This window comes from Oryza sativa, chromosome 4 (genome assembly GCF_034140825.1).
Source record: "Oryza sativa Japonica Group chromosome 4, ASM3414082v1".
Classification (NCBI taxonomy): Eukaryota; Viridiplantae; Streptophyta; class Magnoliopsida; order Poales; family Poaceae; genus Oryza; species Oryza sativa.
Genome location: NC_089038.1, coordinates 3224703 through 3248142, shown reverse-complemented (window position 1 = coordinate 3248142; position 23440 = coordinate 3224703). Strand labels below are relative to the sequence as shown.

The window sequence follows — 23440 nt, the reverse complement described above, 5'->3', positions numbered from 1 at the left end:
GCTTAGAAAATAAACCCATGATCATGAATTCACATTGCATGTATCTAGAACAAAGTCCAAATTGAAGGCATGATACTCACGCTTGAGTTGATGAGCCCCTAAGCATTTAGCTTGTCATTCTGTTGTAATCGCAATTGTCCATTGACTATAGCTGATGCAGTCGGCATTGAGGCAAAATGACCAACATGTAGATGATATCGCTCATTAGAGGTGACAAAGATGTCGGTGGTAGTAAACACAATGACACCAATCAAAGATGATGAAGTCGCACAGCCGTGGAGGCGAAGAAACCAAAGCGACAGAGTTGTGTAGCCATGGCGGCGACAAACGAGGCAGCTGGTGAAGAAGATGAAGACGCCTATTAGCGGCGACATAATAAGCCGGCCGTGAAGGTGAAGACACCATGGGCAGCGGCGGAGGCAAGCCGGTAGTGAAGACGTATACACTCATCAATGGCAATGGCGAAATCCATCAATCATGCAAAATAAGAAAACAATCAGCGACGGCAAACACAATCGGCGATAATGACAATTGGCGGCAACAGAGATAGCCAGCTATGATGACGAAGTTGCGCATCAACGGCAGCAGAGTAGGCATAGCCGAAGAGGCATGGTAGGATGTTGATGAAGATGATGATATCGTTTATCCAGTCAATAATAGTGTAGCAATCAATGATAATGATGAGGTCTCCTATCGGCAGTTGCATAGTAGGCCAACCATGAAGACGAAATAAAAAGTCGGCAATGACGGAAGCAACTGGAGGTGAAGACATAGTCATCCATTAGCAACGGCAGAGACGTCAGGGCCGATGAAATAGAGGTGTTGGTGATGATGTCAATGATAATAATCCATCAAAATGTTGAAAAGATATCCATGTTCGAGTAATGATGTTGGCATGTGTGTGACGAAGATTGATGCAATGCCTCTTGATTGCAGTAAAACATGATTTTGTAGCTGTTGCAGATGCTTCACTTTGTGGAAAAGTAAATGATATTGTCCAAGTCATTGAATCTGAGTTGATTGGATGATAACTGCAGACTCCTTAAGTCGAACTTGGGATGTCCAGAAGCCAAAATTGCCGGTGAAATAATTTGAATTGCTGAAGTAGAGCGCTTGCTCTGAAGCGAAGATGAAGATAACGACTCCTAGGGTTGACTCGTTGAGTGGATAATTGATTGCTTCATCTTGACATAAAACTTGTCGAATTTTGAGTCTTGTATTTGTGTAGCCACCGACTATTTAGTTAGTTGGAAAACAACTGAACATAGAGTCGAGAACTGTAACTTCTTGTCATCGAGTACTCATTGTCTGAGTAGAAATCTTGAAATTTGTAGAATCACTTGTTGTAGTAGAATAACACAACGTCGAATCTGGTGGTGCATGCCGAGATGTCGAGGCTCTTGGAGACGTCGTGTTTGGTGAAGTAGCAAAACTTGCAAAGTAACGGCAATAGAGTTTGTCGGTGCCCAAGACAATGAAGATGAAGTCGCTCCACCATGGTAATAAAGTGAACACGAGTCGGCAGCAACAACAGCAAACCGGTAGCGAAGACGCGTAGTTGTGAAGATAAAAACACCAGTCGGCGACGGCACAACCAGTTGGTGACGGAAGAAGTAGAATGATGATGAAAACAAAGACGTCCTTGAACGGCGACAAAATAGGCCAGCCATGAAAGAGGAGACACCAGTCCGCAGCAGGCGTGGTGGCCAGTCGGTGATGACGAGGATGCCCAACTGCGGTGGCATAAAAGGCCAACCGAGACGGCGAAGACACTAGTCGGCGGCAAATGAGGCGGCCGGTCGGTGATGACATAGACGCCCATCAATGGCGGCATAATAGGCCAGCCGTGCAGGCGGAGATACTAGTTCAACCGCAGACGAGGCAGCCGGTCGGTTTAGACGTAGACGCCCATCAATGGTGGCATAATAGGCCAGCCGTGCAGGTAGAAACACTAGTAGGTGGCGGATGAAGCGACTATTTGATGAATACGAAGACGCCCAACAACGATGGCATAATAGGCTAGCCGTGTAGGCGAAGACACTAGTCGGCGCCAGACGAGGTGGCCGGTTGGTGAAGACGTTGGCGCCCAACAACGGTGGTGTGACCAACAAACCATGTAGATGGAAACACCAGTCGACGACGGACGAGGTGGGTGTTCGATGAATACGATGACGCCCAACAACTATGGCATAATAGGACAGCCGTGCAGGCGAAGTCACCAGTCGGCAGCAGACGAGGCGGTCGGTCGGTGAAGACGTAGATGCCCATCAATGGTGGTGTGACCAACCAACCATGTTGGAGAGAATACTAGTCGGCGGCAAACGAGGCGGCCGGTCGGTGAAGATGTAGATGCCCAACAATGGTGGTGTGACCAACGAACCGTGTAGGCGAGAACATCAGTCAGTAGCAGACGAGACGGCCAATCGGTGAAGACGTAGACGCCCATCAACGGCAGCATAATAGGCTAGCCGTGCAGGCGGAAACGCTAGTCAGCGGCGGCGAAGTCAAGCTGGTCGGTGAAGACGTGGACGCACAACAACGGTGGTGTGACCAACCAACCGTGTAGGCGAGGACACCAGTTGGCGGCGGCGCAGGCAAGGCGGTGGTGAAGATGTAGACACCCATCAACGGCGGCATAATAGGCCAGCCGTGCAGGCGGAAACACCAGTCGGCGGCGGTGAAGCGGCCAGTCGGTGAAGACGTAGACGCCCAACAACGGTGGTGTGACCAACCAACCGTATAGGCCAAGACACCAGTCGGCGGGGACGAGGCGGCCGGTCGGTGAAGATGATGCCCAACAACGGTGGTGTGACCACCCAACCGTATAGGCGAGGACACCAGTCGGCGGCGACGACAGCAAGCCGATGGTGATGTTTTGGCTGATCCAATCCTGAAGCGTAAGAGATAAGCTTAAAGCCATGAATCTCTATTGTTCATATCTGGATCTAGATCTTGCAAAAACAAACATATAGGATGAGTAGTATCCGATGTAAATATAGTAATTGAGAAAGATTCAAGTATTTTAAAATATATATTTCTCCTCTTGTCAATTTTAATTTCCCCGAGCAAGTAACTCCTTACATTTAAACACTTTGCCCGACTAGTCATAGCCTCCAAGCACCGGGAGTCGGCCAAGGCACTTCCCAGATATGCAAATGAGTGACACGAGTTCGTCATTAATGGAACAAAGTTTCACGGATCAGAATTTACTACTCGGGTACTTTTGCAATTGTTAAGAATAGAAAATAAATTATCTTATATCTATGCTTTTGATTTCTTCCGAGTAATACTTAGCATCTTGCGTTATACTGTCTATCCTACAAGCCCCCGGGTGGTTGGAATCGGCCCAAAGGCAACTATCTGTCAACAAATCAAATGGAAAGCCTAAAGAAATAGAGCTGCACAACTCGATAGGCACTTTATTTTTACTCAGATTATTTTGCAAGCAATCAAGATAAATATTATGAAAAAATTTTAAAAAAATATGACATGACGTCTGTAGCCCCTGACTCACTAGTTAACGGTGAACCAGTTGATGTTGTGAGGTAGAGGAAAAGGAAAATATCATATAAAGAATAAATAAATAATGACTTAACTTTTTAGTATTCTCCTCGGTAATGGTAGAATTAGCCAATGTGGGGAGAAAGTCATCCATCAATACCAATGAAAACACCAGTCGACGTTGATGACAGCAGCCGGTAGTGAGGATGTAGACGCCCAACAACGATGGTGTGACCAACCAACCGTATAGGCAGAGACACCAGTCGGCGGCGACGAAGGCAGGCCGGCAGTGAAGATGTAGATGCCCAACAACGGTGGTGTGACCAACCAACCGTATAGGCGAGGACACTAGTAGGCGGCGACGAAGGCAAGCCGGCAGTGAAGATGTAGACGCCCAACAGCGGTGGTGTGACCAACCAACTAACCGTATAGGCGAGGACACCAGTAGGCGGCGGACGAGGCGGCCAGTCAGTGAAGACGTAGATGCTCAACAACAGTGGTGTGACCAACCAACCATGTAGGTGGGAACACCAGTCGGCAGCGGACGGGGCGGCCGGTCGGTGAAGACGTAGATGCCCAACAATGGTGATATGACCATCCAACCGTAAAGGCGAGGACACCAGTTGACAGCAAACGAAGGTGGTCAACGGTGAAAACGAAAACTCCCATCAACAGCGGTGGAGTCCACCAACCTCATAGATGAAAACGCATCACGAGAATGTTGCATCTCAATCCAGGAGCGACAGATTAAACATCAAACTCGCCTTAGGAACAGAATCCGGAATCTCTTGGTAGACTTGCCTTGTGAATGTGTTATAATGGATCTGCACTTGAATTGGCCTTTCTCGTGGAAAATAATTCACGTGAACATGCATGCTGACTGCCCTAAATTTCCTCGATACGCGCGCTGGATTAAATTGGTTATTTTACTACTGTTCTGGGGCGATCGTCGATGTTGGGATTGGTTCCATTGCACTTCTCCGACGGTAAACATAACACGCCAACTGTCGATGTAAGAATTCGTCAATAATAAAAGGGGTAGCGCACGAGAACTAAAAGTGGATCAGAGACAAGGATTTAGAAATATTCAGGTCCTCTCGATGAGAATTATTTCTATTTGGGATTTGAATCCGCCGGTTGTATTATAGATCTAACGATCTGATTGTATATCATGCCCCCTATAGGGCCTCCTACCCACCTTATATAGTATGGGGGCAGGATTATAAGATTAAAACCTTAACCAATACGGTATCAGTTTTCTAAATCTACTTTACAATATTATCAAAACCGGACTTTAGGCTGTTCCATAATATACAAGGAAACGTAATACCCAAGTTATGATCCGTTACATATTCTATAGATATAAGTTATTCTCTATAACCAGTTAAATAATCATTCCATGTGGATATGGGGTACCCATAATCTCCACACTTGTGCATCTTGTGCATCTGCAGGCAGGCCATCTTAGGTTGGACTGCACGAATTGTGCAATTCCTAACTACACAAGCTAGCTTGCTAGTATGAAGAGCTCTCATCGATACGCCCAGTAATCAATACTATATATGCTCTACAGCCTGGTTAGGTTTTGGAATTAATCATTTAGAGCCAATGGAAGTTTATATTGTTTATCCGGGCAACATACGTGAAGTTTCACGGGTAGTTGAGATGGATTTAAAATTTTTTTAATGTAAAATTTGCTACTGAACACTTCAATAATGTGATATTTGCTACGCCCTCCGTCCCATAATATAAGAGATTTTGACTTTTTACTTGCACTGTTTGACGACTCGTCTTATTCTAAAAAAAATTTGTGCAAATATAAAAAACGAGAAGTTGTGATTAAAGTACTTTGGATAATAAAGTAAGTCACAAATAAAATATATAATAATTTCAATTTTTTTTGAATAAGACAAATGGTCAAACATTACAAGCAATAAGTTAAAATCCCTTATATTATGAGACGAAAGGAGTAAAAGACACTATGAAAACGAGTTTTTGCTTATGGACACTATAATTGTGTGGATATTTGCTACAAGACACTGTGGGTATTAAAATAAGGGTTAATTTATTCCATGCCACTATAAATTTAGCTATTCAGAAAAATGCCATTATAATTTATCTATTAGTAACCGTGCTATTGTAATTTTACCAAATTAAAACCATACCACTCCCGTTACATTCTCCATCCATCACCCCATTCCTCCCCCTCCTTCCCCGATTTCACCGGCGTCAGCGAGAGAGGCAACGGTGGCGATTCGGTGGAGCGGCAGCGCGGCGATTCGGTGGAGCGACGATGGCGCTGTGTTCATGCGTGGCGGTCTTAGCGCTCCGGCGGAAGGCAAGCCGCCGCAAAAGTCAAACAACGACACAAAAACCAAATCGTTTCCGATCGTTGGATCTAACAATGTCCATCCTGCCCAGCTAGATCTAACGATCGGAAATGATTTTATACCGTGAGGTACCGTTACCTCGAGGTACTTTTTGTTGGACCGAAGCAAATCTCTTTAAATTTAGATGGGCGAGGATGAGCATATAAGTGTTGACCCTAACCCTTTTTACAAGAAGTAGGTATTACTTTATGCTTGCTTTCATTCTAATTTCATCAAAAGGTATTGTGATTCATATAAACAAGCTATCTACTTTTTTTTTAAAAAAAACTCCACCGATAAAATGGATGCTCTAGATTCTAGAGTCTAGACCCTTGATTGCGATATTATGAATCGGCAGCTAATTTAATATAACTACTACAAAAATGATTTTTCTGAAAGAGACCCTCTTTAGATTGCTGACGGACAGTAACTGGTCGCGTCTACAAAAATCGACCTTTATTTTCACACACAACTCCTTAAAAGAACTGCACGCAAAAATCGATTTTTGCAGGCGGCCTCTTAAGGGTCCACACTAAAAAATAAGCCTATTTTTACATGTGGACCTCTTAAGGAGCCGCAAGCGAAAATCGATTTTCACAGGCAGGCCTCTTAAGGTCTAAAGTCTGATTTACGTCCTCAATTTTTCCCTCAACATTTTAAAATTTTTCATCCTTATCCTCTCTCACTTCCTCTCCTTATTATTTTAATCAGGGAATAAAAAATATTAGCAAACAATGAAATGCATCCATTTATATGTATTATTTCAAACAGGGAATATCAATAATCTATATACAATGAAAATACTAAGCAGCTTATCCATCATTTTAAATTATTTGAATAATTATGTTCGTTGCATTATGTGATTCTTTTCCACATGAGGCTCAAATGTGTAGCCGCCTCTGTTGAAGCCGGAGCTGCCTCATCCTCACTGGTGTGGTAGTGATGCTCATGTGCTCCTCACGTATTAGTACACACAATTATAGAATGTGTGCTACCTTTTATCTCCCTTTACTTTGTTTCTATTGTTTTGTTAGTAAGAGCATAGTGCATAGTTTGATACCTTATACAATCTTGTTCATAATAGTGCAAATGATTAGGTTGTGGTAACTGGTAAGGCTAGCATGCATCGTGGCATACAGCCTTTTTGGCTAATGAGATGTAAAGCACATCCAATTAGAGATGCTATAGAAATGCGCAGATCCCAATAAATCCTCCTAGCTAGAGTAATTAGGTGAGCACGCGGCCGTTAACGTTGTTAAACACCATGTCTTGTTTCGTGCTCTTCTATCACTGGGATATCGGTCAGTCTTAGTCCATCGGTGATCAACCAGGGGCACAAAATCAGATAGATTCAAAGAGTGGCCGGCCAGTACGTACGTCTCGTTTTTTCATGTAATTTGTCTAGTTTTCTTCTGTACCCTGGACCTGGTGTCCTGGTTCAATATTCTCTCCTCCTGCTCAACTAACGCACAGGCATCAGAACGGACGATGGCTGGATGGATGATTAGCACGGTGTTCTTCGTGAATTCGTGGGTGATCCGGTCGTTGGTAGTGTTGAGCTTCACAGCGCATGTCATCGTCGTCTTCCTGGCCGGATTCCGCCGTCGTAATGCGATTGGCGTGCAGATAGCCATCCTGTGGGCGGCGAGCCAACTCGGTCGTTGGGTCGCAACGTACGCGCTCGGCAAGCTGGCCCTCAGAAGCACGCCTCAGGAGCTGCAGCTGGTGACCTTCTGGGGGGCGTTCCTGCTGCTACATGCCGGTGGTCCGGATAACATCACCGCCTACTCCCTGGAGGACAACGTTCTTTCCACTCGCCAGATGTTGGAAATGTTATTTCAGGTGATCGGAGTAGTATATGCCATGTTCCAGAATATTGTCGCCAGAAGTGGCACTGGCACCATGTTCAGCTGGGTCTCTGTAGCCATGTTCATCTTGGGCATTGTCAAGTATTGGGAGAGGGCAGAGGCAATGAAGCTCGCCAACCTAGAAAACATGCGAAGCTCAGTCAAGGCGGAGAAGAATAAGAGGAAGGAGACAGGTAGACGAAGCTTGAGAAATGTTAGGCGTCCGAGCAGTTGGGGCTGCTGGCAGGACAATGAAGAAGAAGCCCTGCTTGTTGCTCATGGCCTGCTCGACATCACCAAAGGAGCCTTCGTCGATTCTTCCATCGACGAGCATCTGCTCCCTGAATATGTTGCCAGGAGACAAGAAATATTCCCTAGTGGTGGCTGGGAGATGATGTACGAGGTGGTCAACATGGAGCTCTCCCTCATGTACGACATCCTCTACACCAAGGCAGCCATGGCGCACACATGGCATGGCTATGCCATTCGTTTCGTCTCGCCGGTCATTACAACCGCTGCTTTCCTGCTGTTTTGGTTCGACAGCAAGGTAGGGCAGCGGATGGCCGATGTGCTGATCACCTATGTCTTGCTGGCCGGCACCGTTCTCCTGGATATCAGATGGCTTCTCAGAGCAGTAGCGTCGACATGGACCTACTAGCTCCTGAATGATAGGCCACGCTTATGGCTTCATCATGCATTTCTGTGCTCTGGGAAATGGCGCATGCTCCGTCGTCTCATCGTCAGCCTAGATCTTTCTTTGCTCCTAGGCAAGGAGCCAAGTAGCTACAGGAAGTGGAGTGGAAAATTTGGGCAGTACAACTTGTTGCATGAGTGCACTCGTGACAAGCAGGACATGACAACAAGGAACTACCTAAGCTCTGTGGTGAAAAAGGTTGCGTCAGAGGACCAGTGGATGGAGTACGAATACCACTATTTGAGGGGAATTCATATTTCAGAATGTTATGTCAAGGAGAAGTTGTTCGGCTGTATTTGGAAATATATGTGTTCAGCGTACCCAGTTGAGCAGGAGAAACTGAAGAAGGAGGCGACGAAATTGAAGGCAGATCCCATCGATGAGGGCAGTCGTGTTAAGGGGCTTCGGGATATAGAAGAAGTTCTGGAGTTCATCCCTGAATTTCAAGAGTCCATTCTTATCTTGCACATCGCCACGGACGTCGTCTTCTTGCACTCTGAAGCTGAACAACATACAGCATCATCCGAGACCAAGCAGGATATGAAGGTGATCAAGATATTGTCGGATTACATGATGTTCCTCGTCGCGGTGCTCCCCGGCATGCTACCAGGCCTCAAGCTACGCAGCCTGTACGATACAACCCTGGCAGCTCTGGAAAAATTATGGAGCGAGAAAAGATCTCTCAGCTGTAGCTCTATGACAAGAGAGAAGTGTCTTACTGATATCATGTTCATGTTCAAGAAGGAGGAGAACATAACAAGAAAACCGGAGAATCGAGAAGAATGGAAGCTTGGCTTGGAAGCTAGAATATATAACCGAGCTTTATAGTTTTAGTATTGCTCTGTCAGATGGGATTAAACTAGCTGATCATTTGCTGCAATGGCTACATCGTAATTACTGGGTCAAATTTCCCAAATCTGAATACTCGTACGAGGCAAAATTTGCACAGATGTTTCCAAAATTGAGCAAAATCCTGAACGGGTGCCCGATGTACGACCACCCCAATAAATGGTCGCAACTGCTTGAACACATCTTCTTGGAGTGGGTGCGTCTGCTGATTAACGCATCCGTCAAGTGTACAAGAGATTCTCACGCCAAGCAGCTCAGCCGTGGTGGTGAACTCACGACAATCGTTTGGATCCTGGTTGAACATGCCGGCATATTTCGCGTGGATCCTCATCGGAAATAAGCCTTTTAGTCCAAAAAAAATCCTCACCAGAGATGAAACTGGTTGATTTGCTCACATCTATGAATTACAGAATTATCTCAGTTTCTGTTAATTTGGTCTCCTGTGATCGAGGGGCGTCTGTTATCTCTTTGTTTCTACCTTTTTTTCTGGAACAAATGTTTGTACCTGTATAACTCGATTTGTAGCTCACAGGGTTCTCAAATCTCAATTATTAATTTATTATATTGGTCTTCAGCTGTCCGTACTGCAGATCTGTGTTAATTATTTGTAGAGTTCTCGTCAATAGGTATGAGAAATCTATACCACGAGGATCAAAATGCTAGAAGAGATCGTAAGATTGGTTCTTACTCATATCCTGAAGTTTTAGCAACAAAATGTGGTATGGAACTTGGGGACACTGTAATAATTGAAACTTCGGGATAACTGCAGTTTCTTATATATGATTAGGAATCAATCCATATGTAGGATACATATATGCATATACAACAATTTGTCATTGTAAAAATATGTAATAGCTTTGGACATTTAATTAGTTATTTGAAACAAAAATGCTAAGGACAATGTGGATATTGGCATATTTTTAGATCATCGTTAAAGTAGTCAGCTCAGTGTACTGATTGCTGGGATATTGGAATCTTGCAAAGTTGATAGACATCTGCCAATGGGAGTCTGATCTCGTGCAGCCGCATGGAGTAGGTTGGATGGTAGCTACAGTACTTCTGACAGCCGCCAAAGGCTTGGTTTATCTGCCGTCATTTTCCCTGATAATGCTTGAGCCTGTTCCCTTCATCTGAGGCAATCAAATAGAACTCCTTGAACTAAAAACATATAGCTGGTGTATTCTTGGAAGAATCCTGTCAGCCAATGTAGGCCTCATTTATAAACTAGAAACATATTCCACGCATTTACATGATTGTATTTGGAAAACTTATAGAAGGAAGGATATCGACCCGATGATACCTGCAATATTTTAAAAGTACTATTTCTTTGTTGGTATTGTTTAGATAATTTTTTTCAAGCTATTTGTTAGATTTAAAATATATAATTTTTAATGCATTCCTACAAAAAATTATTTATGATCTCATCATTATCTAGAAAAGAGTTAAATTTAGTTTGTTTGGAAAAATTGTATAACAAATTATTACCTCCGTCCCAAAATATGAATACATTGTATCGAATGGGATATATTATAGCTAGTACTTTTCCAGATTTATAGTATTAGATATCATCTGGTATAAGTTTGTTATTTTATGGGACTGGATGGAGTAGTAAAACTAAGGTGTTTTGTCTTATATAATTAAATGTTTAGGGGCTATTTCAATAAATCCTAAAGAAAAACTCCTCCAGTCCGACAAGTTGAATATAATTCTTATCATGACAAGGATTGAACCTTGAGACATCTCCCTCACATGCACCTATCTTTACCAACTCACCTATACATCAATCCTGTTAGCAAATAGATACTTTCCCTTTTGAACCTTCCTAACTAAGATTTGAATCGTAGATTTGAGTATCTAAAAGAAATCAAATGAAAAAATTGTCAGCTACAAAATCGTGGACCTTGTCGAGAGCTATAATTTTCATATAAACTTCATTGCAATCTGAGTTTGTATGAAAAAGTTAAATAGGTCAATGGCATCAGTGCCTAGTATTCTAAAGTGCATTCATCCCGCTCCAACCAACAAGACACGACACTGATAAGTCACGAACTGTATTCTAAAGTGCATTCATCCCACTCCATCCAACAAGTCACGACACTGATAAGTCATGAACAATCAGTGTCAAATCATTACAAGACCTGGCACTGATGTCTCCTCATCAATGTCGGGTGAATAATGTGCATCACACGAACTTGTTTTTTGGGGTGGGAAAACATCATTAGTGCCAGGTTTTATCGGACCGGCACTAATAACTATAACCATCGGCAAGACAAATAGCTTCTAAGCCTGTTGTAGGAAATCTACTTAGGGCATTTAGTAGAGCTCCAACTAGTAAATTTAGGGCATGTTTGGCACAGGTTATAAAGGTAGGGGCGAAACATGAAGTGGGTACGATTGGTTAGGGGGAGTTATGCTAAGGGTTTTGTCACAATCACTCACCATGGTGACGTGTCTACGCGGACACGGTGACATGACGGTGAGTTGTGTCTTGTGAGTAGTTGTGCACCTCTGGCCAGAGTAAAACTATTCGAATAGTCATGCCTGCGGTTATGGGCGATTGACCAGCTTCACTGTGATTAGTCCCACTTTATTAATAGCCTGACATAATGAACTGGTGTAGTTCATGTGGTTTGGTGGGGCCTCAACATGGTGTAGCGTTGTTCGGTAGAGATTTAATATTGCCTAAATTAATCAACTGTTTTACTATTTTCAAGTATAAATGTTTACAATCGCCTTTATGCAAATAGTCACCAACCCTCCTTGTTTCCCCTTGCACGGTTGCATCGTTGGTGTGGCTTGCTGAGTACGGTGGTTGTACTCGGTCTTGTTATTATTCCCCCATTTTCAAAAGTGTAGTGCTTCTGAGCTGAAGACGGAGTTAGAAGACTGAGACTTATACCCCAGTTGAGTTTTTACCTGTGGATTGGAGCTAAAACCCCGCTAAGATCGCATTTTTCCGCTGCTGTTGCTTTCTTTTCGGTGTGAGGACTAAGTGACTCTTTTATAAGTATTTACGCTTTATTTACGTTTGGATATGTATATTTACATGTCGTTTTGTGTGCCCTGGCTTGATTCCTGGACAAGAATTTATACACAAAATAGTCTAAAAATTTGGGCTAAATTTTTGGGCGTGACAGGGTAGAAGACCGCATTGAACAAAAGAAAGGTAATGATTTGCCTTGTGTTGGTGAGGGGATCGGTACCTCCTTATGAATACCGCATGCCTTGTGCGCTCGGGAGAGCTCCCTCCCGCTAAAGCTTCCTCAATGCCTTGTCGGTGACAATGGACTCAGGGAGATCCATGGAGCACCGTAGTGGTGTTGGAGGAGATGGGAGGTTTTGAGTATGAAGGAACGAAGGTGAAAGGGTGAGATCAACGTATTAGTGGAGCAAACTGACCCCAAATGGATCTCATAAGGAGATTTTGTAAGTCCCTACCGACGGTTCAAATTTCGAAGTAAGATAAATTTGTGTGGGAAGGGTCTACGGAATTTTATACAGTAGTTTGGGTTGTTGACTTCAATTCAAATTCAAATGTTGATCATGTTCTCAGTTATGATTGAGAGGAAAGCCTTGTCGAGTTCTCCATGTCTACTCGGTGTGTCGAGAATGGCCAAGTGAGTCTGATAAGTTATTTTTGGATATCTGATCGAGAACACTATTATAATCATTTGTATTGAAGTCGGGGGCTACTAGCATACCTCCTATACTTGGGTTCCTGGTGTATAGAGAAACCGCATACATAATGATATATAGGAAGATATACTAAGGTGAGGAGATAAGACAAATTTCGAAGGAAACTACCTGCGTGGGGATAACAAGTGTCAAAGTCCGATCTAGAGAAAAGAAGGTTTTCTCTATCGTGTTGTACCCTTGTTCCACTTGGAGAACAAGGTAATTACTGCTATAAAGACATGGTCCACTATAAATGGAGGGTACAGGTGTCAAAGTCCGATTTGGAGAAAAGAAGGTTTTCTCTATCGTGTTATACCCTAGTTCTACTTGGAGAAGAAGGTAATTACTGTTATAAAGACAGGTCCACTATAAAGGGAGGGCATCAAATCACAAGCCATAGCTAGACCCACATTGAGAAACAATCTAGAGGAAGCCGAAGCCGATTAAAAAATTTTTACACCTAATAGTCTAATAATACGCTTGTATAACATCACAAACTAACTAGTAATTGTATAATATAACACAAAATTAAGCATAAAGATATATTCGTAAAATTGTTTATTTTAGAATTGTTTAATACATTTAAGTATTAATTGTTTAACATATCAAAGTGGCAGCATATGAAATTAAACATATAAAGGTAGAAAATTGTAAGACAATAAAACACTTACAATCCAACTTTTTGATGCTTGAATTTTTTGAAAATGAGTGAAGATGTCCTCATCTTTCAAGTATTATTTGCAGCATCTCTTTCTAAAAAGCATTTCAAATCAGTAGCAAATAAACCCTTCCTCTTCATTTATGATTCAGACCTGAAAATTAACCAATATGGTATTCCTACGAAGTGCCATCTTCTCCATGCATGATCCACCTCATGGACTAAGGAGCAGTCTGCAAACCATAGTTCTATTCTCAATTCTCAAACTGTAAGCTCAACGTACACACCTGAAACCTAGGTAGATAACATCACTGTAACAAATACTAGAATTATAGAATATTTTTCCTACTAAGCAGATTGCAAGCCGATGCCCGAGCTAGAGGGGAACGAAAGGTCGAAGTTGCTCCCGTGCACCCACACCGGTAGGGGCGGATCCCACATAATTCATGGGTATTCAGCTGAATACCCATGAATTTTGGACACAACCCTAATATATATTGACCATAATATATATGTACCACCATAGTCTATCTAGATTTGTGATATTTATACCCTAACAATTCAATTCCACCCTTTTCTAGCTCTCCTCAGCCCAACAAGATCAATAGTCTTCCTAGTCCCTCCCTTTCTTTTGTAATATATTCATGCTAATTTGATTTTCTTGTTTACATTTTGGTTGTGGCAATTAATAAGCAATTACTTTAATGCCTACTTCCTCCGTTTCATAATGTAAGACTTTGTGTCTAGATTCGTTAACATCTATATGAATATGGTTAATGCTAGAAAGTCTTATATTATGAAACGGAGGGAATAGTTATCTTTGCAAATTGTATATACATCTATATATTGCCCACTCAGTTGTTTTTCTCTACATGTTGTTGTCTAATTGATATCAATTGTCCTACGGAAATAAGTTATATTCCTTTGCTAGCTACTAGTTTCTTCGTGGTTTATGAGTGTTTTCCTTCATTAGCAATAAATCAGAATATCTTTGCTACATAAAGCTGTCGACCTATGCTATACAATCTCTAGAAATTCCGAACTCTTTGGTACTCTTCACTCATACTTAGATCAATAGAAAATTGTTTGATGCTGATTATAGGAAATTATAAATGTTTCTATATATCTATCTATCTATCTATTATATACTAAAAATCCATTAAACTCCCTATAAACACTCTCAAGCTGCCACGTGGCTCCCTCAAGACGCTCTCATGTTGCCACGTGGCACTCTAATAAAATAGAGAAATCTAACCATTGATTTTCATTTAAATCGGTGGACCCATTATTTTACATCGTTAGATCTATCTTCAAAATCAAAACCTCCCACCGGCCCCACTTCCATGCAGTACGCACGTACTACTCCATCTGTTTCGTTCTCATTTTTTTCCCTTTTTCCATTCTTTTCTTTTTCCAAACACAATTAAAATTGAACTTATCTTTATCGAAAAGAATACCCTCATAAATAGACATCAAACGCGTTAAAGTTATTTACTACCACTAGATTTATCTTAAAGAAAAAGTTAACAACACAAACCTAACCCCACCTAGCATGTAGATCGTACGTACATACTTATATATCATATACAACTACCTATTATATACGAAAATAATAATAATATACCTCATATATTATTATTATTATTATTATTATTATTATTATTATTATGTAACATATATATCATATGTCTCCCCTTCTCTCTACTTTCTATTTTATAGCTAGCAATTCAAGGTAAACATGATGAGCTAAATTGTCATGATTTAATTTATAATTAAACAAATTAATTTAAGATCAATAAAATCCAAAAGTTCTAAGTAAAATGCAAAACATCATATCATCGATTTACACTTAAACTGATGAAACTATTATTTTCGATGATTAGATTAGATTTATTAAACTAATTAATCCATCACTGCTAATCTTCTCCGTAATTTAAGATTAAAAAATTCAAAAAGTTGTGAGAAACATACAAAATATGGCACCATCGATTTACACTTAAATCATTGAGCCTATTATTTTTAACCATTATAAATCTATTAAACTACTTAATCCCTCTGTCCTAATCTGATAGGTAATTATATAATTATAATAATCGATTCATATTACACCACCCTCTTCCTAGATTAACTCATCCTTCTTATATATATTTTTATGTTTTATTAGTTAGAAAGAAAAATCTTCTATTATATACTAAAAGTCCATTAAACTTCCTACAAATACTCTTAAATTACCATGTGGCATCCTACAACACACTCCTAAACTGCTACGTGGCGTTCTAATAAACCGGTAGACCCACTATTTGTTTAATAAATCGCTAGACCCACTATTTTCAACTATTATATTTATCTTTATAAAAAAATATCCCACAACCCATCCCTTCTCCCAGTGGCCCACCCTCTCCTCTCCTCAGTAAGTGCATTATGTACGTATGTACGTACGTAGTGCAATGCCATGCTTTCTCCCCTCATCCAATCCTTCTCTTCCTATTTCTAGATGAAAATTTTAACGTGGAAAATATATTATAATAAAACATCTAACCTTCGCTTTTCACTAAAATCGATCGGTGAACCAATTATTTTAACCATTGTCCCTGAAAAAAATATTTTAACGATTATTTAAACCGGTGAACCCATTAATCTATATATAAAAGAAACACTTCCCTAAATTTTACCATAGACCATTGTGTATTGCATGAAAACCTAATAAAAACAAAATATTAAAAATGGCAATATATATTATGGAGTAAATTTTACAAACCCACGAAGATATATCTATCTATTATATACTAAAAGTCCAAGAGAAACAGTCCAAAGATGACACATGTCACTCTAATTAATTCCTAGAAAATCTATGGAAAAAGGATAACATCTAACCGTCACATACCATTAGATTTATCTTTAGTAAAAAATATAAGATCAATATGGCGGTACGAGTCCGCCCAATGCACGTACATGCTTCGATTCATACGCATGATAAGAGTCTGTGTGATTTTTTCCTTGCTCGCGTCCCTTTTTTTCTATGGTAATTAAGTTAATTTCATCGTATTATCAAAGACTGCATGCACATGCAAATATAACCATAGATAATATACCTCATACATATTGATCTTGGTATGTTTTATAAATAAATAAAGAATCTTCAATAGCTGTAAAGTTTAAATTATATATTCAATTTATGATGTGTTTGAACCATTGTATTTTTTTAATTAAATCAATATTTTAATATCTATACAAACTATATTTAAATTGCTAATAAATTATTATATTTTGGACCCACATCCATACAAAAAAAATCCTAAAAGTTCTCATTAAAAATCAAAATATCCACCTTATTTTTTTAATAAAATCAAAATAACCTATAAATCATTAACCTTAACCTTAATTATAACATCAATGGACCTATTGACTCATAACCAACTTAATTATATCTCTCAACGTGTATTTGGATGCTATTTACTTAATCCCAATGCCTTGATAAAAGATATGATCTTTTTTGAGGATAAATGAACAATTTTATGCTGTGTTTGGCGCGAAGAGTTGGGAAACCTTAATCTACTCTATAATTCAACAAATACTTTCACTCATCCTTTCATTCTTTCATTCATCACTCAATAGATCAGATTCATCCTGTGAAAACCGAACGGTCCAGATCGATCCCCGCCTCCCATCTCTGTCAAACGCGTAATCCCCCCGATGCGTGATCTCCCCGACTCCCCCAATCCCGCACCCGCGCCGCATCCCCCTTCCCATCCTCTCTCTCTCTCTCTTTCTCGCATCCATCGCCTCCCTAATATGCCGCCGCCGTCGCCTCGCCAATACGTCGCCGCCGTCTTCTTCCCCACCCTTCCTCACTCTCGTGCCTCGCCGCCACCCCACCCCACCGCCGTCGCCCCCTTCCTCAATCGCCACACGCCGTTCTGCTCCTTGCCACCACCAATCCCCGCCGCACGAAGCCGTCCCGTCGCCAGGATGCCGTCGACGCCTTCCGGGGTGATCTGCTCCTCACTGCCACCGATCCTTTCTCGGTCCAACGGCGCGGCTGAGGCTGTGGAATCTAGCAATCGATCCGTATTCTTTTAAACTATGCTACTGTATGTGTGCAGGTGGTTATTGATCTCCGCGCCTTGGCCTACAGCAATGGACAACGCTGTTGGGATCCCTAAACTCATGATTTGTCTGTAATAACAGGTAATGACTAATGAGGGCCCGTTTAGTTTCCAAAATTTTTTCCCAAAAACATCGCACCGAATCTTTTGACACATGCATAAAGTATTAAATATAGATAAAAAGAAAAACTAATTGCACAGTTATGAGGAAAATCGCGAGACGAATCTTTTAGGCATAATTAGTCCGTGATTAGCCATAAGTGCTACAGTAACCCACATGTGTTAATGACGGCTTAATTAGTCTCAATAGATTCGTCTCGCGGTTTTCCGGCGAGTTCTGAAATTAGTTTTTTTATTCGTGTCTGAAAACCCCTTCCGACATCCGGTCAAACGTCCGATGTGACACCTAAAAATTTTCTTTTCCCGAACTAAACAGGGCCTGACATGTTAAATTGCTTTTCAGCTTTTGTATCCGATGTAATCACTTTTCTGTCAAGTCACATCCGATACTTATTAGATGCTAATAAACTAAATCTGCATGACAGCAATTACAGGTTGAATCAACTAATTTTCTGACAGTAGATGTGCTGACGTTCCTATATTGCAGTTGAATTTAACTTCAGAATATTGCTGCTAGCTTCCGGCCTCCTCAACATCAGATCAGTGTTTCAGGTGTGTGTGTCTCATTGAAATTTCTGCTTTGCCAATGGTACGACAATTTTAAGTGTACGTAAGTGTCGATGAATTTCTCAGAAAAAAAAAGAACTCCAGTTCAGTCTGCATTGCGTGGTGATGCATAGCCCACAATAGCAAGAGGTTTGTTCTGAGTCACAACGTCAGTACACATGGATGGTGAAAAAACAATGATAATTTCCCTCTGTTTTCCTGAAAGTTATTTTAAACCAATATAAGGATCTGGCCACATGCATCAAGAGGAGTAAATGTGTTATTATGTGGGATCCTAACAGTTTTTTTTGGCTATCAGATTAGACAAAGCAAATATTAAATGGGGGCAAATACTAGATGTTTAATATCCTATGGTACAACATTCTCACAAATTACAATTAAGAAGTATCAATCTCGATGAGAAACACTGTAAATATATGTAATAAATATTGATATCAACGCTATTGTGAATTATTTTGCGTGTCATGGATATATGTATTATATACCATATTGTTATGCATTATGCATCACTTGGAGGCTCTTCTTTGCACCCTCGCCCTCCTGTGAGTCAATCCTTCACGCCGGTGGCCTCATCTTCCCCACATCTATATATGGGTGAATATTTTAGGGGATTGAATTTTCAGACGTTGTCAGGGCCCCCGGGATTTTTAGTCCCGGTTTGTTACCAACCGGGGCTAAAGATCCCGGCGATCTTTAGCCCCGGTTGGTAACACCAACTGGGACTAAAGATCCCCCCTTTTTATATATGCCTTCTTTCTTCGCCAGCCCGAGAGCAAGCTTCAAAATTTCTCAAGGAAAGAGGGGAGATCATGCCAAAATTTCTTGTGAAATTTTTTTAGTGATTATATATAAATCGGAGGTGTCTAAAAGGTCAGTAACTTCATCCTCTAATTTTTTTGTTGTTTTATTACTTTTGGAGCTATGTTTCACACATTTTTTTCTCCAAAACTTTGTTGTAAGTTGATGAGAGAGAAAATTTGTGTGGGAAAGAAGAATATATAGAAATTTTATTCTCATAGTTTAAAATATGATGAACATTAATCTTAAAAAATAGAAAACAAACTAAATTGAAAATTAAGAGAAGTACAACATTAATATTAGTTTAGAACTTCAAAAATGTTAATAAGAATTGCTTGTCGAAAGAGTTTTTAATTATTTTATCAATACTGTTTGACTGTCATTATTGTACGAAAATTTATTTATGTACGATTTTTTTTTCATTTCATGTAGATGAATCGGCAATGGATGTACGCTGACCGGCGGTCCAAAGAGTTTATCGAGGGCGTGCATTATTTTTTGAGAGTGGCCAAAGCAAACAAGCGTAATGGTTTTATTTGTTGTCCATGTAATAAGTGTAAGAACCAGAAGGAATATTCTGCATCCAGGACTATTCATTTCCACTTGTTTGAGTTGGGGTTCATACCAAGCTATAATTGTTGGACATCCCACGGTGAGCAAGGGGTTGAAATGGAAGAAGGTGAAGCGGAGGACGAGAACATTCCCGACTGAGCTCATTACGCTGGATTTGAAGGAAATCAAACGGACGAGGTGGACAGGGATGCTGGCGATAACGACGTTGCGGATGATCTTGGTCAGATGTTGCAGGATGCAAAGGAGAACTGTGAAAGTGAAAAGGGGTGTCATAAATTGGAGCGGATGTTAGAGGACCACAGAACGTCGTTGTACCCAGGTTGCGAGCAGGGGTACAAAAAGTTGTATACCACTCTGGAGTTCTTGCAATGGAAGGCAAAAAATGGTGTTAGTGACAAGGCATTTGGCGATTTATTGAAACTCGTCAAGAACATTCTTCCGGAGGGAAACAAATTGCCCGAGACAATGTACGAGGCTAAGAAGATAGTCTTCCCTCTAGGACTGGAAGTTCAGAAGATTCACGCATGTCCGAATGATTGTATCCTATATTGCGGTGAGGAGTACGAGAACCTAGAAGCATGCCCTGTTTGTAAAGCACTACGATATAAGATTAGACGAGATGATCTAGGTGAGGTTGACGGGCAGCTAACGAAGAAGAGAATTCCTGCTAAGGTGATGTGGTATTTCCCTATAAAACCACAGCTAAGGCGTTTGTTCAGGAACAAGGGGAATTCTAGAATGATGCGTTGGCACGGTGAAGGACGTCAACAGGACGGGATGCTGAGACACCCCGCCGATGGTTCGCAGTGGCGAAACATCGACAGAAAATTTAAAGACTTTGGTCGCACGAAACATATGGTTTGGTTTAAGTACGGATGGCATGAATCCTTTTGGAGAGATGAGTAGCGGCCATAGCACTTGGCCCGTTACGATGTGTATCAACAACCTCCCCCCTTGGCTATGCATGAAGAGGAAGTATATAATGATGCCGATTATTATTCAACGCCCCAAGCAACCTGGTAACGACATCGATATGTACCTAAGACCACTGGTCGAAGATCTAAAACTGTTGTGGAAGAAGGAAGGTGTCCCCGTGTGGGACGAGGACAAACAGTAGGAGTTTAACATAAGAGCGCTGCTGTTCGTAACCATCAACGATTGGCCTGCACTTAGCAACCTATCCGGGTAGTCCAACAAGGGGTACAAGGCTTGCACACACTGTATGGATGAAACAGAAAGTACGTATCTTAAGCACTGTTGGAAGGTTGTGTACATGGGTTATCGTCGATTCCTTGTAGCAAACCACCCAGTACGAAAGAAAGGCAAGCACTTTGAACATACGGCGGACCACCGTACGAAGCCAAAACATCGCAGTGGTAAAACAGTGTTTGCTATGGTGAAAGATTTTAAAGTAGTGTTTGAAAAGGGGCCTGGCAGCAAGGCTATAGAGAGCGAAGATGGTCATGCGGTGATGTGGAAAAAAAACTCCATATTTTGGGAGTTACCCTATTTTGACAATCGACATGATGCACCTCACTAAGAACCTTTGCGTAAACCTTCTTGGCTTCCTAGGTGTATATGGAAAGACGAAAGATACACTGGAAGCACGTAATGATCTGAAGCATATGGAACAACGCGGCAACCTTCACCCAGAACCAAAAGAGAAAGGAAGCCATTACTTGAGTCCAGCCAGCTACACTCTTAGCAACGCAGAGAAGGACAGTATGTTTGAATGCTTGGAGAGCATCAAGGTAACGTCAAGATACTACACGAATATAAAGCGAATAATAAGCACGAAGGAGAAGAAGTTCACAAACCTAAAGTCTCATGATTATCACGTGTTGATGACACAGCTGCTACTAGTTCTAATAAGGGGTATCCTCCCAGACAATGTCCGGGTAACAATAACAAAGCTATGTGCTTTCATGAACGCAATTTCGCAGAAGGTCATCGATCCGGATAGATTAGAAGCCCTTCATAATGATGTGGTGCAATGTCTTGTCAGCTTTGAGTTGATATTTCCATTTTCATTTTTCAATATAATGACGCATCTGCTTTGTCACCTTGTCAAAGAGATCGGTATTCTCGGCCCTGTGTACCTACACAACATGTTTCCTTTCGAGAGGTACATTGGCGTTCTGAAGAAATATGTTCGTAACCGTGCTCATCCAGAGGCAAGCATCGCCAAGGGGTATGGAACAGAGGAGGTCATTGAATTTTGCATAGAATTTATTGAAGACCTTCGCCCAATCGGGGTACCTGAATCACAACATGAAAGGAGACTACGGGGAAAGGGGACTCTCGGAAGGAAAGCAATAATGACGGTAGACTACAATTTATTTCGTAAAGCCCATTTCACGGTTCTGCAACAATCTTCATTGGTGGCTCCTTACATCGAGGAGCACTTGGCTCTAGTTCGTGCCAGAAACATCGGTAAGTCCGATGCATGGATTACACGGCATCACATTGATACTTTCTCCGCGTGGCTGGGACAACATCTCATGGGTAACGAGACGATTAACCAACAACTGGCCTTCCTGGCGAGGGGACCATCTGGCTCGATCGCGACATTCCAGGGATATGAAATCAATGGGTACACATTCTACACGAGAGTCCAAGACATGAAGAGCACGAACCAGAACAGTGCTGTTCGTATCAATGCCATGGGACACGATGGTACAAGTGGCACGTATTACGGTGCCATCGAGGACATATGGGAACTTGACTATGGACCTCTCAAGGTCCCTTTGTTCCGGTGCCAATGGGTTAGGTTGAATGGTGGAGGCGTAACGATTGATGACAGTGGGATGACAACGGTTGACCTTAACAAGGTTGGATACTCGGACGAACATTTCGTCCTTGCCAGTGATGTAACGGAAGTTTTTTACGTCAAGGACATGTCTAGCAAAGGAAAAAAGGGCAAAGGGCCTGACGAACCGAAGTGCCCCGTGGTTCTCCCAGGAAAAAGAAAAATCGTCGGAGTAGAGGACAAGACTGACGTGGATTACGATCAGTTTGATGGGCAACCCCCTTTCACGGTGACGATTGACCCTAGCATCCTCCTATCAAATGAAGACACCCCTTACTCACGTAGCGATCACAAGGAAGGAACAATAGTGAGGAGAAAGTACGTGCGGTCAACCGTCACAGCCGATGTATTGCCGTAATTGTTGTGTACACGATGTAAATTATTTTGGATGTATTGAATATCCATACAAATCAATTGTTGTATGGCATATGTTAATTATGTATGATTATTAGAATTTTTATCAAATTGAAATCATCCATATGCTAGTTATATATGATTATTAGAATTTTTAAAAGTTTTAAATCATGCACGTGGTATTTACATATGTTAATTAGAATTTTCAACAATTTATTATCGTGATATGCTAATTATATATGATTATTAGAATTTGTATTAATTTTAAATCATGCATGTGGTATTTACATATGTTAATTAGAATTTTCAACAATTTAATATCATCATATGATAATTATATATGATTATTAGAATTTTTATTAATTTTAAATCATGCATGTAGTATTAACATATGTTAATTCGAATTTTTAACAATTTAATATCATCCATACTCTAGTTATATATGATTATTAGAATTTTTAAAAGTTTTAAATCATGCACGTGGTATTTATATATGTTAATTGGAATTTTTAACAATTTA

The 23440-nt window shown here is 41.0% G+C and overlaps 1 long non-coding RNA gene and 2 pseudogenes across 1 annotated transcript; all 3 read left to right on the top strand.

Annotated features, from left to right (window-relative positions):
• The window catches only part of LOC136355938 (uncharacterized), a 99669-nt pseudogene that overhangs the window by 66612 nt on the left and 9617 nt on the right, over window positions 1-23440 (top strand).
• On the top strand, window positions 17379-18895 carry LOC107280731 (uncharacterized). The gene is made up of 3 exons (XR_010741148.1): window positions 17379-17583; window positions 17697-17781; window positions 18307-18895. It is a non-coding gene; the product is annotated as an uncharacterized lncRNA (long non-coding RNA).
• Window positions 19983-22924, top strand: LOC136356025 (uncharacterized; annotated as a pseudogene).